At 37.1% G+C, this 13,158-nt stretch overlaps 1 pseudogene; it reads left to right on the top strand.

Annotated features, from left to right (window-relative positions):
• Positions 1 to 394: 394 nt before the first annotated feature.
• Positions 395 to 563, top strand: LOC123569305 (U2 spliceosomal RNA; annotated as a pseudogene).
• The last annotated feature ends 12,595 nt before the right edge of the window (positions 564 to 13,158 follow it).

Raw genomic sequence — 13,158 nt, 5'->3', positions numbered from 1 at the left:
GTCTGAGGGACTGAGAAGGTTGTTATTTTTCAGTATTTTTCCAGAAATGGAGGCTTTGCTACGAAAAAAAAAAAAACAAAAAAACAAAAAAACAAAAACAAAAACAAAAAAAACCTGTGGTTGGTCAAACGAATTTAGAACACCTGAGTCCTTATTGGGTTAAAGTTTCTTTACCCTGGCTTTTCAATGAAGGAAAAATATATACTGAATATCTAGTCATATGCCAAAGCATGTTCCCTATGTTTTTCCATTTAATCTTACAAAAAGAAAGACACTAACAATAATAACAGTGTCCTAATTTCATAAATGAAGAAACTGAGACTGAATATAAATATAATTTAAATTAGAGATTCTTAGGAATCTTCGCAGCTCATTATAATAGATTTACTTCGCTATTGCTTCTCGGCCTTTTGGCTAATATCAAGTGTAGAATCTGTTCTTATCAGATTTACTTCCCTATGAAAATATTTAAGAGGCACTGTGGTACAACTCACATCACTAGATTTTAGAATATTAGACTTAAGTCTCTTACCATGACCTTGAGAAAAAAATATGAACCCCTCTGAATCTTACTTTCCTCCCCTCTGTAGAGGTGCAAAATTTGAATACAGAAATGGGAGACAGTACTTACTAATTCTGTGTCTTAGGTCAGCTTTCTCCAAAGTAGTGTCTGAGATGATAAATCATGCACATGGTATTTATTAAGAACATGCCGTCAGGAAAGATCAATAAGGTAAAAGCGGGAGGGATGTGAGAAAACCAAGCAAGGACATGATTTTGTATGAACCCTCACTATCAGCCTGATGCTGAGGAAATTCCAGAGCATGTTGTTCCTCAGAGTATGTCCTAACTCAAGGCAAGGTTGTGTAATAATCAAAGTGGGGGTATTTAGCATTATCCCAAATATTTATAATTTTTTGTTATAAGAAGATTCAAAATTCCCTCCTCTAGCTATTTGGAGATATACAATACAACACTGTTAACCATAGTCACCCTACTGGGCAATAGAAGACCAGAACTTATTCCTCTTATCTAACCATAACTTTGTATTCATTAACTAATATCTCCCCATCTCACTCTCCTCTTCACTCTCCAGCCTCTGGTGACCACAGGTCTACTTTCTATTTCTGTAAGATCAATGTTTTAGATTCCAGATGTGTGTGAGATCATGTGGTTTTTGTCTTTTTGTGCCTCACTTATTTCACCTACCATAATGTCCTCCAAGTTCACTCATGCTGCCATAAATGACAGGATTTCATTCCTTTCAACATCTGAATAGTATTCCATTGTGTATGTACACACATTTTCTTTATACATTTTATAATTCATCTGTTGATGGATACAGAGGCTGATTCTGTATCTTTATACATTTTATACATTCATCTGTTGATGGATACTTAGGTTGATTCCATATCTTGGATATTGCTACAATAAAGATGGGAGTGCAGATGTCTCTTCAACTTACTTATTTCATTTCCTTTGGATGTGTAATATCCAGTTGTGCAATTGTTGGATCATATGGTAACTTAGTTTTTAATTTTGTGGAAACTTTTCATACTGTTTTCCATAATGATGCTACAAAATGTACACCCCCACCAACAGGGCATGAGTTTCTCTTTTTTAGCCAGGCATGGTGGTATGTGCCTGTAGTCTCAGCTACTCAGGAGGCTAATGCAGGAGGATCCCCTTGAGCCGAAAAGTTCTAGGTTGCAGTGAGCCATGATCAGGCCACTGTACTCCAGCCTGGGCAACAGAGCAAGATTCTGTCTCTAAAAGTAAAAATAATAATAATTATTATATATATATATATTTCTTAAAGTTGCCCTTTCTCTACATCCGCACCAGCATTTGTGGATTGTTTTGTTTTGTTTTAATAACAGTCATTCTCGAAATGGGATGAAGTGGTATCTCGTTGTGGTTTTGGTTTGCATTTCCTTGATGATTAGTGATATTACACATGTTTTCACATACCTGTTAGCCATTTGTATGTTTTCTTTTCATAAATGTCTATTCAAGTATTTTCTCCATTTTTAGATTTGGTTATTTATTTGTCTGCTATTGAGTTGTTTGAGTTTCTTACATATTCTGGATATTAGTCCTTTGTCAGATAGATAGTGGGCAAATTTTTCTATCATTATTTAAGTTGTCTCTTCAGTCTGCTGATTGTTTCCTCTGCTGTGTAGAAGCTTTTTAGCTTGATGTAATTCCATTTGTCTATTTTTGCTTTTGTTTGCTTGTGCTTTCGAGTTCTTATTCAAAAAAAATTTTGCTGAAACCAAATGAAATGTTTCCCCTCTGTTTTCTTCTGGTATTTTTTATCACTGTGGGTCTTCCATTTAAGTCTTTAACCCATTTTGAGTTGATTTTTGTATTTGGTGAGAGATAGGGGTCTAGTTTTCACTTTTCTGCATATGAAGAAAACTGGATATCCAGTTTTGCCAGCAGTATTTATTGAAGAGATTGTTCTTGACATCTTTGTTGAAAATCAATTTGCTGTCAGTGCATAGATTTATTTCTATGTTCTCTATTCTGCTTCACTGTTCTGTTTTTAAGGCCAGTACTGCACCATTTTGTTTACTATAGCTTTGTAGTACACTAAAAGTTAGGTAGCGTGATGTTTCCAGCTTTGTTATTTTTGCTCAAAATTGTTTCAGTGAATTGTATATTTAAAACAAGCAAACTTTATGGCATATTAATTATATCTCAGTAAAATTTTTACAAATTGCTAGTGAAATGTCTGGAATGTCTAATATAGGCAAATTAAAATCTTCTCTGGATGATCATGTCTTCGTCTCAGGTCTCATTGTGTTCTTCTAGATAAAACCTCACTGAAGATGAGCTCACAATTTTTAATTACAAAGCACACAACAAAATAATTCAACATGAGTAACAGCAAAACTACCAAATAGAAGGGTTAAGTCCCCCAGTTTTTATTCTGGTTTTATCAGTTCCTCAACATCTCTGAACCAGTTTTGTCCTCTGTATCAGTGGGGACAATAATAGTACCTAACCTATAGGGTTTATTGTAAGGATTCAATGAATAACAGTGATGTAAGCATTAAAAATGGTGCTTGAAACAGAGAAATGCATGCTGCACAAAAATACTAAGTATAATTAGCTGTAACAACAAAAAAGGAAAAATAAAAGCAACTGAATTGAAAAACTGGAAACTGATATGTAGACATATAAAAATAATTCACAGGTGAAACAACCACAGTCAATACACATGTCAATGGGTGTTTGACTTCACATGGGAACCAACACATGTGCCTTACGTTTTACAAGATGTGTTATTTTTATCCTATTAAATTGGCATAGATCAAACTATTATTTTTATATTACCTAGAGGTTGGCATAAATGTATACGAATGGGCTTTGCAATATACACTTTCAGAAAATGTAAATTGAAACAAACCCTTCTAATGTGTATTTATTTAGGCGAGTTTATCAAAAATTATTTTATGTTATGAAATATTTCACTATATATTTTAAGAGCCAAGGGCAAGTGAAATTAACTTATTTTAATGGAAAATTATACAGAACACATAAAGATATTTTCATAAAAAGGAGATAACACAGCATACCATAGACTGGGGTATGATATCCAAGGCTCCAAGCTGCACACAGGGACAGGTTGCTGTGAACAATATGGTTGCTCAGAAAGGCGAGTTTGAGCTTAGTCCACCTTTAATTGAAGCTGTAGATCTTTGAGCATTCTGGCTTAATGCAGAAGTATAAATCTCAGCCCTCACCCTGAACATGCACAGATTCTCCTCTTCCTGACTCCACTGGAGCTTGAACTCCAATTTTTCCAGCACGAAGACCCCAAACAACAGCCCTCAACATTTTCCCCAGCCTTGACCCTGCCTTCCTAGGGCAGCTACAGCATCCACCTTTTTCTCATTATCCAGATCTCAGTTCCTTTTATCACTTTTGTTGCATGAGATTTGAAAAGTGTGTTGGTCATTTTAAAATCGGATGTTTGTTTTTTGCTATAGAATAGGAAATTGAAAAGCTCCACTGCTACACATCACTTAGAAACCCTAGATATAATAAGAGGTCCTATGAAACATACAACTGAATTCACAACCCTCTTATATCTAGGGTTGCTAAGTGTTGTGTAGCAGTGAAGCTTTTCAATTTTCCATCCTATTCTATGGCAAAGAAAAACAAACATCTGATTTCAAAATGACCAACACACTTTTCAAATCTCATTGTCTTGTAACTCTAGGATAAAAACCTAAAATTACACATAATGAAAAACTTATTTGAATGTATGAAAACACAAGAAAACAAAAGATTGTTGCATTTGGTCAGTCACTGGAATACTCCAGGTTTTTACCTCTTTTAAGGTTGTCTTCAGAGTCTTCCTTTGTGTTGTCTTAGGCCCCACATGCACATACCTGTATGACTTATCACATTGTTTGACATTGTCAGTTTAGAAGTCTGTTAGCCCCAGATTTTGTCCTCTCTAGAAGCTAGAATATTTTCTCCTATAACTGTGTCCCATTGCCTAGAACTATATCTGCCACAAGTGTATATATGTTGTCTGTGCATGCTTGCTGAAAGAACTAATGACTTTCTTTTTTAAAAATTTTCCGATGGGGTGGTAGGAGAAAAGGTCGTAGATGCAACCCTTTGGATCAATTGGAATAAATGATGCATCTTTTATTTCACAAATATTAATTGAACACCTAATATAACTGTAACTGCTTTTTAGGTACTAAAAAATAAGTATACTTATTTTAATGAAATAGTTCTTTTTGTCAGAAATTTCATTTAAATGTCATATCAGTATATATATATGTATATATCTTCCTTAAAAATAATTAAAATTTAAATTCCATATTAGTATGTGTGTGTGAGTGTATATGTATATATATATATTCCTTATAAATAATTAACATGTTTTATATATGATCTGAAGACAAACATTTCAGTGTAGTAGCAGAAACATCTGCTGGAGAAACCAGCTTGGGTTAGATATTTTCTGTGACCTTCAGCAAGTTACTTTCCTTTACCAAGTATCAGTCAGTTTTCTTTCACATGCTTTGCAGAGTAGTTATGAGCATTATAAATAACATCAATAAAATACCTGGCCCATAGTAGGTGCTCAATAAATCATAGTTGTCACTATTACATCATGAGAATAATTTTCCAATGTGAGGGTTAACTCCCTTGTTGAATCTGTTTTCCATGTTCAGGGCCTAGACATTTGTTTCTGTTAAAATAGGGCACACTGTGACTTCCTGTTACTGGTTCTAATCCCGTGAAATACATCCATGATGAATAATTATGCCAGTTAGGACAAGACAAGATTGAGCTCACACATGTTTTTAGAGATCAAGTAAACATAAAGCAAACCAACTTTATTGGCATTTCCAAATCAGAGCCAGCAGTGGAAATATAGATAATGTTGATGCCTTGAAATTCCCTAAAAAACAAAGTTATTTGATATGACAAAAAGTCTATTATATTGGCTTCTGAGAAAACCTCAGGATGTCCAGACAGGCCCTTAGGGCATCAAGGGCTAAAGCATCTCACTGCCTCCTGTCTCTAAGCAGATAGTGTCTCGCAGGGATATTTTACTGCATTACCACATTACTCTCATCTGGTGCCAAGCATGTGCTGGAAAAGCCAACAGGAAATGAAAGCTAGCTAATTTGTAAAATTTTCTCATGACTTTTATTTCTCAATGTATGCTTTTATCGATCTCACAGAGTTCTTGGGGCTGGAATGGAGAACAATGACTTCAGGCCATGTGTGGTCTGACCTTGACAGAGGCCTTTCCTTTTGGCTTTTCCTGGTCAAAATGGTTCAGACTCCCTTGAGTGAGCAGCACAGCCACAGAAGAATCTCATCTCTCTTCTGCCTATTTATTTGGAGAAAGGCATGGAAAGATGTGCTGGGGAGAATATCAGACTTGGAGTTCTACCACACATGAGTTTAGAGGTCTTGAGCAAATCATTTCATATTCCCAGGCCTTCATTTGTATTTATAAAATACAAATATCTTCATTTGTGTTTATAAAATATCAGTATCTAGTTTGTGGGATTGAAGTCAGAATTCTTTGATACAACATTTGTGAAAACCGTTTATAAGGGTTAAATTCCTGTACCCATGGTGGGTGCTTGTTTATCTGGCCATTGCTGTCACTAAGGAGATGAAACACCCTTCATCTCTCAGACTAATGTCATTCCTAACACTGGCTTGTCTACAGTGTGGGCAACAGGCTAGAAATAAGACTGGGAAAAGGACTTGTATTATGTTCTTCCCATATATTTATCCTTACCAAACATCTGTAAGTATCTCAATATACTGAGTATTGAAAGATATTGTGATTTATCCACAATTGTGAAAGGCTTCTGAAAACCCTACTGCATTACAGTAATTCACTATCTCAATCTGTGATGCTGGTATCTATTTAATTTTGCAAATCATTATAGAGGCACAGCACCTATATTAGGCAACGTTCTCCACAGGAAAAGAACTTCAGTCTTTGCTCTCAAGGCTTTCAAATGATTGGAAGACATCCCCTCTAAACACACACACACACACACACACACACACACACACACACACACACACACATCATGGAGGATAATCTGCACCACTGAAAGTCTACTGATTTAAACACTAATCACATCTAAAAAATACCTACACAGCAACATCTAGACTGGTGTTGGACCAAAAAAATGGTTACTATCCTTAGCCAAATTGACATGTAAAATTAACCATCACAGCACCAAACACTGTAGAGTATTTCCAAGTGGAAAGAACTGGGTAGTGGTTTGTAAACAAGAAGGCATTGGGTGCACATAATCATGGTCTCCAATATCTAAATGGCAGTTATGGAGCAGGGCTTACTTTTAGAGGTTGCTGAAGGCCCAAGAAAGACTAAGAAATGCAGCTACAGAGAGGGCAAGGGCAAAATAAGAAAGAACGTGCTGTTAGCTGATAGAAGGTTCAAACTCATGTGTGAAATTCTAGCTGTATTATTTCAATGAAGGCTTCAAAATATAGCTGGGTTTTCGTGCCCAGTGAATGCTGCCCAGGAATGGTACACTGCACAGATGGGATGGCTCAAGGTAGTACCTAAGTTCCTTCTAAAGAATGGGATTCTAAGATGTCGAATAGATATCATGAATCACCTAGAGCAATTTTCAAATCCCACTTCCTTACTATGTAATGTGCTTTTCTCTTAATGAGGCCGCAGAATACCATCTTTCAAGAAGCAAGTATAAACATGCTTTTTCCTGTTGGAGACTTTTGTTTTCAAAGGTGCTGATTCCTATCTAAGACTCATTTTGTACTGATTGTTTTCTCATTATCATGTCAAAGCAAGACTGTAGAAAGTAAAAATTGGCATTATATTCTTGAATTAGTACGCTCTTTCTTTGGTATAGTGAGCTTTTACTGGATAAGCTTGAAAACTGGAATTCAAATTGTTTTAATCACCCTTCAAATTATTGCATTCAACTCTGCTAGAAAGAAAGAAATAAGATTATTTATTCACATAGCTCAAGTTTCTCTAAATTTGATGACATGGTCCTGCTCTGTCCTTGACTCATTCTCTGATCTTAGGTAAGTTAATTTCTTCATATCTCAGTTCCCCATCGGTAAAATGAATATATTAGTTCTACGGAATCACTCATTTTTTAGGTTATTTCTGACTCTTTTCTTTCAGTGACACTGACTTAAGTTATCTTTATAAACCTTATAGAACTCTATGAAAGCATAGCATATGAAACTACTGATGCATCCTTATATTACATGAGATTTACCAATATTTTCTGCTTGTAAACAAAATCTGTTAGAATAATAAAGCTTCTCATTCAAGTGTTGATCAATGCTAAATCCTGGCATCATAAAGAAATGTTGTTATTTTTCTATTATAAAAAGCACACTCAACAAAATCTGACATTTTTTTCAATTACAAGGTATTTAGAGGTACAATTGTGTTCACTGGATACTGATCTGATTGGAAAAATAATTCCCAAATACTTCTATTCAACGGCTTTAAATGTGTTCACTCTGTTATCCCATGCTGTTCGTTCGTTCTTTCTTTTCTTTCTTTCTTTCTTTCTTTTTTTCTTTCTTTCTTTCTTTCTTTCTTTTCTTTCTTTCTTTATTTTTACCATGTATGTCCCTTTGTGAGGTTCATGTATTCCTATTATTTTCTAGGTTTGAAATTCTTATTTCCAGGGTAGAATTACAAAGAAGGGAGCAATTGAAAACATCTGCTCTGCTTTCAAACACTGACAGGCACCTCCATCACACTCCTTTCTGCTGCTGGACAATTAGGTACAGCTAGAGGCAGAATTGTTTTTACCTTTGACTGGGGTTCTCTTCTTGGCAGTGAATTAATGAAGTGCACTGAATAAAAAGCTGTTTCTCGCCCACTGAATGGATGTACCTGTCACTCGCTCTGATAAGGAACACCTATCCCACGCAAGACAGAAGTGGCAGAAATCTTAATTAGTTGACTATTCTAGTGATTGTGTTTGTTTTCCTAAAGCTCGGGCTGTTTGAGACAGTGTAAATAATGGATTTTGTCTATGTTGCTATAGGGTGAGGAGAGGAGGGGAAGAAAAGAACTGTTCCTACCACGAGTTTCTGAAGTGGATGAAGGCTGGAGATGCAGAGGAAATTATCTGCATCACTGCATTAGATTCAGTCTCGATAGCAGCACCAAAGAAGTTACTGAGAGTTGTATTATTAATAACACCTATCATTTGCTGAGCACTTACATATAGAAGGTGGGATGGAAAGCAATTCAGACAGACTCGATCCTCATGAAGTCTTTCTGAATTTGGTATTATTTTTCCTTATTTTTTTCAGATGAAGAAACAGGCTGCAAGGCTAGAGCTATAATGTTAAAAAGGTGAAGACTTAGGATCCAAACTCAATTGCAGGTGATACCAAAATCTGTGCTCCTAATTGCTACATGATAGACAGACTTTAGAAGCAAACACACTCCTAGGCTGAAAAGCAAATCTACAGCTAATGTGTCCTGAACTTCGGCCAAAATACTTCATCTCTCTCAAGGTCAACTTTCTCGCACGTAAATTATAGATAATAATAATTACCACATAGAGTGGTTATTGGAATTAAATTCATAACACATTGAAATGCTGGTTTAAGTGCCTGATGTACAATAGGTTCTCAGAAAATGGGTGCCAGTTCTCCTTTTCGGAGATACTCAAAGGGGACAGCTACCTGGTAGGTATTTTATTTGGCATTACTAGCCCTTGTGGGAGAGAGGTGGATAAGAAGCCTTTCTAATGTCTCCCAGTCCAGAGCATTCATGATGCCATCAATCATTTGCTCAGGATAACACAAACTTGCTCTGTCTGCCTCCTAGCTCAGGGATCTTACTTCACTCTCAAAGGTATAAGAAACAGAGAAGGTATAAGTTGTTGTTCAAACTTTTCTAATAAGATCATGAAACCTCAAATCTGAAAGCTTTACATTGTCAAATGTAAAGTCCCTTCAGTGTCCACTTATAAGAACAAAAAAGAAACCCTTACTCTGAAAAATTAATGCACTGTTTGAATTTTTCCTTGGGAAAGGAGAGACATAGACGTGGTAAAGGGGTAGAGGAGATGTTAGGGCACAGGAGATTCTGGTCTGGTCCTGCAGCCTCTCCTTTTGTGACTACACCTGTTACAGGGGAAGAGACCGGAGTTACTCCGAGTGACCAGCGGACGTATCCGTCTAGGTCTGCAGCAACTTCAATTCTTGCCACCTAAAAAGGAAGAATTCGACTGAGGGGCATAAAGCAGAAAAAGACACTGAAGCAAGTTCCAGAGCAGGAATGAAAGTTTATTTTTAAATGCGTTAGAACGGGAAAGAAAGGCAGGTGTGCATGGAAAAGACCCACGCAGGCACATGAAGGTTAAAGAGAGAAGGTCAAGTGCCCCGTTTAACCGTAATCTTGGGACTTTCCCAAGGGAAGCTCGCCTCTTTCCCATGATTCTTCCCTTAGGGTGGGCTGCCCGCATGCACAGAGCCCTCCTTAGCCTTGGAAGTGAGCATGAGCCATGTGTTTAAGGAGTTATAGGCATGCCCCTCTGAGACTTTTTTCTTTTATCCGGTGGAGTGTCCCCGGAAGATCATACTTCGTCATTTTCCTCTTAATATGCATGCCCAGGAAGTTTCTTTGCCCTGGGCTCTGCATTTATTTACCATCTTGATGTTAACGGGTGTGGACTATCAAGAAATGGCCTCTCCCTGACGCTGCTAAATCATCACTCTCAGAGAGGCAATGTGACAATTGCCAAACCAGCACCTGACATTTCTAGTGGGTGGGGAAAGAGCCCTCTTCTCTCTGGCTCAGGCTTAACTACCTACCTGTAACACATCCTAGATGCCTATCTGGACTTAGCGTTTTCCTCTTTTAAATTATCAAATTAACGTAATACTAGAGGATCACTGGAACCTTTCCAATCCAGTGGGTTTTGTTCTCCCATCTACCTCTCTTTCTGCCCCTGTCCTTGGATCTCCTGTACTTCTTATGATACTGTGATGACTTAATTTTATGTGTCAACTTGATTGGGCCGTGCAATACCCAGATATTTAGTCACACAATATTCTGGGTGTTTCCCTAAGAGTGCTTTTAGATGAGGTTAACATTTAAATTGTTAAACTGAGTAAAGCAGACTGCCTTTCCTAATGTTAGTGGGCCTCACCAAATCAGTTGAAGGTCTGAGTAGAACAGAAAGGCTGACTCTCCCCCAAGTGAGAGAGGATTCTTCCTGCTTAATGGCTTTCAAACTGGGACATCAGCATTTTTCCTCCCTTTAGACCTAAACTGGGGTTCAAGTCTGCAGGCCTTAAACTGGGACATCAGCATTTTCCCTCCCTTTAGACCTAAACTGGGGTTCACATCTGCTGGCCTTAAACTGGGACATCAGCATCTTTCCTCCCTTTAGACCTAAACTGGGGTTCAAGTCTGCTGGTATTAGTGCTGAAACTCAACGATCAACCTGGATCTGCAGGTCGTGAACCCACCCTGCAGATTTGCAAATCATGACACTTGCTGGCCTCCAAAATTACAGATGTCAATTTCTTATGGTAAATCTCTTCAAGTAAAAGCTCCCCCCCACCACCACACACACACAGCTTATCTGTCCTAAAGAATCTTCACTCTGAAGCCTAATAAATTCAATTTAAAACAATAGTACAGTAGAAATGACTGACAAGTCATAATAAGTAACGTTAGCAGTATATAGTTAAACATTTGCAAACATTCTTTATACTCACCTGTTCTTTGATATTTCTACTTCCAACTAATCCCACTGAGCAGATTAATACAATCCTACTTTCCAGATTAAAAAAGATAAAAAGGAAGTTGAGTGATGCTTGGCCATATAGCAGAGATAGATTTCAAATTGCAATTGTCCTCAATACACAGGGACATACCTTTCTATTGCATCACAACAAATTTCGAACTGTTATTTATGCTTAACAGAGACCTTTGAAAACTCACTTCAAAGCAACGAATAACCTAGCTGAGTCAGGTTAAGTAGCCTGACAGAGGAGAAAGATGCCTGTGGTCTATAGTTGCTTTGCAGTGAAGATCTGTCCTTGGTACAGAACCTATTCATAGGTGCAAAAATTGTAATCCTGATTATCCTGCTCAGTGGATATCAGAGTGGTAGAGCAGCAGTTGAAAATACAGCAGAGTGAAATGCTTACCTCATCTTAGGCTCTGATGTCAGAATTTCTTTTCAGGATAAAATTATTTTTTAAAGTAGAAAGTACCTTAATAAGCCCCTTGGGATGACTCAGTGAAGAGAAAAGGTCCAAAGACAATGATTTCTGTGCAACAATAAATGATCTCTCGCTAGACTCCATTAAATCAGGATGAATTTTTGTTTCCATTCTGGAAATAAGAGCTGGAGCTCAGCTTATGGGGAAGAGATTAGAGACAAGAGGCAAGAAGATCAAAATAAGTTGAGATGATGAGGTAGAAGGGACAGTGAAAACATTTTAGTGTCTGGACAACTGAAAATATTTTCAGCATACTGCAGACTAAGACCTGAGTAGTGAGTTTTTGGGGATAAAAAGTTAAGATGTGGAACAAAAAGGCACACATAGATGCTGAAGTTAGGAGACAAAGATGATTTTGAGAACCAAAAAATTCCTAGCAACTAACAAAAATCTTGAAATCAGCTTTGGATCTTAATATAAATCTGAAGAATGAAATAAATATTGAAATCTCAAGATTCGGAGAAGCCCTGCCTATTATCTGGGTTACAGTTCTACACAGGTGGGTAGAAAGATTCCAAGCTGAATTTGTCTCTTCTACTCTCCCTCTGCATTTTTTATACTATAGGAAAATTAAGAAAGTAGCCTGTTAGCTAGGATGGCAGCTTCCATGTAACAATATCTACATGTTATTGATTAAAAGGGATTAAACCCTTCCCACTGTGCCTAGCGTTGTGAGATTTCATCCTTGAGAGCATCTAGCAGTGGGAATGATTTAAGATGACAGCAGAGCTTACTGTTCTATCCTTCAAATCTTTCCCACGTCCATCCTGACCACTGTAACAGTGTGTCTGGTATATTACATTCCACTGTGGTTGAAAGATGCATCCGGGGTCTGTAGCGTATCCCCCTTCCTCATGTTTCCATTACTCAGGGAACATTTTCGAAAGATGAGATCTGCTCAATTTTGGAATAGTTTCCAGAGGGATGTGGCAAAGTGCCGCATCATTTTATTTACTTAAAATTAGACCAGAGCAAGGAATCCCAGTGTCCCACTGTGAGCAGTTTTGTACCAGTGGGAGGATAGGCAGAGAATCATGCCCATTTGCTGCCGGAATACAAGAGGGGTTCTTTATCATTAATTCATATGACTCCCCAATTCTGATAATTGCCATTCCAAATATTGATCTTCTTATGGAGAACACAAATTATATTTTTTCTAAGTTTCTTCCTTTTTTCTCCTACTTTTCACTTAGCATTATCATTCTGTCTTCACTAATATCAGTTCTAGTAGAATTGGAGAGCACTTAATGGAAAAACAATAACTTTACAAACAAATGCCCTGCTCCCCAAGTTCTAAGAAGCCAACTACAGATTGTATTTGTTAAAGATTTAAAATGTACCCTCATTGCAAATGGATATATTAGTCAACTTGGGCTGTTATAA

This window comes from Macaca fascicularis, chromosome 15, assembly GCF_037993035.2.
Source record: "Macaca fascicularis isolate 582-1 chromosome 15, T2T-MFA8v1.1".
NCBI lineage: Eukaryota > Metazoa > Chordata > Mammalia > Primates > Cercopithecidae > Macaca > Macaca fascicularis.
This window is presented reverse-complemented; position numbering and strand designations above follow the sequence as displayed.